The sequence below is a fragment of the Lactuca virosa genome, chromosome 6 (assembly GCF_052849685.1).
Source record: "Lactuca virosa cultivar CGN04683 chromosome 6, Lactuca_virosa_CGN04683_v6, whole genome shotgun sequence".
In the NCBI taxonomy this organism is placed as follows: domain Eukaryota; kingdom Viridiplantae; phylum Streptophyta; class Magnoliopsida; order Asterales; family Asteraceae; genus Lactuca; species Lactuca virosa.
The window spans coordinates 7,044,630-7,048,901 of record NC_136431.1 but is presented as its reverse complement, the minus strand read 5'-3'; positions in this window follow the sequence as shown (position 1 = coordinate 7,048,901).

Below are 4,272 nucleotides of genomic sequence, written 5' to 3'. Positions count from 1 at the left end.
CTATATCTACTGAAAACATTAGTAAATGTCACATAGTAGCAGTTAGCATCCCTTGTGGCGGATCTGAAGGGTCCACACACATCAATGTGAATTAGGTCCAAGAATTTCTCACCTCTTTCATAAGTCCCAATGAAAGGTGACTTAGTTATCTTGGCTAATAAACAATATTTGCATTCATCATCTGACCTTAAGTAAATTAACTCCAACACTCCATCCTATATGAGTTGGGTGATATGTTTCTTGTTTATATGCCAAAAATGACAATGTCATAAGCATGATATCTCTAAAACATTACAAGAGTCAATACTAAATACACCATTTCTCATATTATTCACACACACACACAACAATTTCATACACACTATTACAAGGATAGGCGTTAAAAATAAAGACACCATTCTTAAAATCTAAAATTGTACCATTATCATTATCAAATGTGTAATGAAATCCTTGTCCAAATAAAACATGAAAGGAAATTATGTTACGTATCATATCAGACGAATAATAGCAATTAACCAAATCTAACATAACACCATTATCAAACATAAGCTCATAAATCTCGATCCTTGTAATAGGCACAGTACATCTATTTCCCATGATCAGGTCCAACACTCTATGCTTGAGTTTCTCACTTTCCCTTATTCCATGTATATAAGAACAAATGTGATAACCACTTCCTGTATCAAGCTCACAAGAATTAGAAATTTGTGTGTGGTTGATTTTGATCATGTATATACCTACGGAAGTACCAGACACTTTCCTTTTCCTTCTTTCACTTTTTGAAGGTATTTTGGGAAGCATCTCTTCCAATGCCCCTTTCGGCCATAGTGAAAGAAAATGACCTCCTTCAAATCGTTGACAAGGGGAACTTCATAGTTGGATTTCCCTTATGACCAACAACTAAACTCTCTAGTATGGGCTTTCCTTTTCCATTTGGGTTGGGCGATATTGTAACGTCCCAAAAGTTAAGACCAAAAATTTCATTTTAATAATAATAAAATCAACATCCAAAACATTTTCATGAAACCATAAAGGAAAATCAGAGTAAGTCAATCAATCATCTCAATACATTAGAGTCATATAAAATGGAAGTAATGGTATGTATGTGTGATGCGATCACCCCGAGCTCTTCACTTCCGATCCGAAAGTACCTAAAACATGGAAATCCAAACTATAAGCCAAAGCTTTGTGAGATTCCCATAATACAAACAATTACAGATATAATACAAGCATGCATACAGGGTTCGTTGGTCCTTAACCTCAACCCAACCAAACCGGGTTTGCTATTTTACAACAAAGAGCAGTAACACCTCAACCCAACCACCCATGGTTTGTAGGCACGTGACCTCAACCAAACCATCCAGGTTTGTTGGCACGTGGCCTCAACCTCACCATACCGGGTGTGTTGGCACGTGGCCTCAACCCAACCATCCAGGTTTGTTGGCACGTTGCCTCAACCCAACCATTCAGGTTTGTTGGCACGTGGCCTAAACCTCACCATACCAGGTATGTTGACTTCCAGTCTGAACCCAACCATATCGGGTTTGTTGTCGCTCCGCCTCAACCCAACCACACATATGTCGACCTATACACAACAAATCACATATAAAACTATCATAGCAATCCTACATCCTAGGATACATAACCACAATAAATGGGTCGGCCTTGTCGCCTTAGACCCATTGGCATAGTGCGAGAACTCACCTCAAACTGCTAAAAATCAGATAAATAACCAGACTGTTGTTCCAGAAAATCCCCATGTTAATCAATCAAAAAAAAAACCCATTAATAATTGGGCCATAACCCACAACCAGAAATCCAATTCAATTGTCCAACACACTTAGGGTAAAAGATTATTTTACCTTTTCCTTATTTGGCCCAATAACCATGGCACAACCCAATGGCTCCAAAAGCCCAATATGGCCCAAATTCCTAAATGACACCTAAATCCTATTATGGGTCCAAATACAACATGACCCAAAGCCTAACAATGACCCAAAGTCAAAAGGACTAGTGGCCAAACAAGGACCAAAACCCTAGTAGTCCAAATATGGCCCAAAACCCAAAAGTCAACAAAAGTCCATGGCTGCAGAGTATGCCCGACGTACTTAGACTTACGCCCCACATACGCCTCCTTTGGCCAATACGCGTAGCGTACGAGCTGGGTACGCCATGCGTACTCCACATCCAACCGAATTCCCATTAAGTGCTTAATCGGTTAAGCCACTTTGTCTAATTCTCAGATGTGATCCTAAATGATGTCTTAATACATAAACTTCGCAACTTTTATCCTTTGCATGTTTAGGACCCAATACTCAATAAAGTCCATAATAAGCACCCAACTCATGCATGGTCCAATATAACTCATCAAGATTGCATTTTTATGAACAATGGACCTCGAAAATGCTAAGATCTTTCATCCTTATCTTCTGGAGTAGCTCATACTCTCATGCATGACTTAAAGGACCATAAAAAGCACAAAAATAAGCTATAACTAGATCTAGAAAAATGAACCATCAAGTTAAGATCTCTATACCTCAAACAGCTTTCCAAGTTGATGATGATTCTAGATCCACAAGCTCTAGCCACACCAATGCAACTTCCAAGAGTTCCTCTTCCTTCCAAATCACCAATAACACCGTCAAAGTTCACTTCTAAGCTCAAAACAGTCAAAGGGACCTTAGGGTTTCATTCTTAGGGTTTGGAAAGGTGGAGGCTGGTCATAAGAGAGTCTAGGAACAACTTAAGGTGTTTAAATATGGCACAAACCCTAAAAATTAAGGTTTGTCCCTGAAACCCAAACGCTCCGACCAGTACCTCTTGATTCCCAGAATCACTAGAAGGGCTATCTCATACTCTTAGCGAACCTCCAAGGCTACCATCGAAACCCGACCTTGTTAGAACTCATATTCCTAATTGTGAACAAATCATTGATCCCTTAACTATCGAACCAGCACCACACTGCTATATTTTCGAAACCCCCAAAACTTTTCCTGACCTCCACACAGGTAGGACCATCCCAAAACATAACCACTAGGACCCCGCACTGCAATCTAAACTGAGAAACGCCCTTTTGGTCCTGTATTATCCAACTGATACCTTTGACAGACAGATTCCTTAACCATAAAGTAATGATAAAATGATCTTTCGACTCTCAATGCGAATCTTGCCCATTTGCCAACTCGATACATGACCCATATCCCAAAATCGAAAGATTTACACTTGCATTTTATCTGAAATATTCTAATTCCATTGTGACCTTTCATTAAAAGGAAATATAAAATCCCCAATCTACCATTGTAACTGACAGCCTCACATCTTGTCAAATCACCAGGCTCCTACTGAGAGTCTAGGTGATAAAGGTTACCCTAGCCTATACATCATCAGAATGCCAATCACTGACCACAAAGTTGTCCCACTCTAAACGTAATCCAATACCTTGCCCAGGTTCCAACGATACCATACCAACTAAGAGTAATATTCCGACAATATTGTCTGCCTCGACCCAGGCATGTACTGATCATTCCTCAATCCTACAGCCACTCCCACAATGGCCTACCTCATTCTGGTGAACACTATGATCCCATCGCAGAATTACAACACTTCCTGACAACCTATCATCCTTTTGTATGTTACGGCTACCCCGTAGTCTTACAACATTACTACATTAGCCTACCAACCTTCTGAATGCTACGACTACCTCGTAGTCTTACAACACTTCCATACTTCCATGGGCCCAACCCATGATTTTGCAGTCCATCTTCCAAACCAACCATAATCATTATGAGTCGAACCAACTTCCGACTATAACTAATCAAATGTTTGGGTTATGCTTCGAACCCCAAGCCTTCATCAGACAAGAACAGGCAAAGAGGCTCTAACACAATCCTCAACCGGGATCCATCTACATACCCACCATGCATCACTACCGATGTGCAATGAAACTTGAATATCCACTCTTGTGCAACCTTTGGACCAAAAGATTCTCCCCCACTGGGATTAGACTGCGTCCTTCCAATCCACAAAGCAATTGATGGATTCCTAATCCATCCTACAACTTAACAATTCAAATGTTAACAACCAGGGCTTACAAGAACTAGCATTCCATTACTAGCCAACCTTAGCTCATGGCATAGAACTATAACCCTAAATCGTATTGGACGGATCATCAATTCAACAACTCACCTGTCGAAGGATCGATATATTCAATGTTTTCCAAAAGATACAATTTGATTTCTATTGGCAATCCTAATGACTAAAATAATCCAAGCG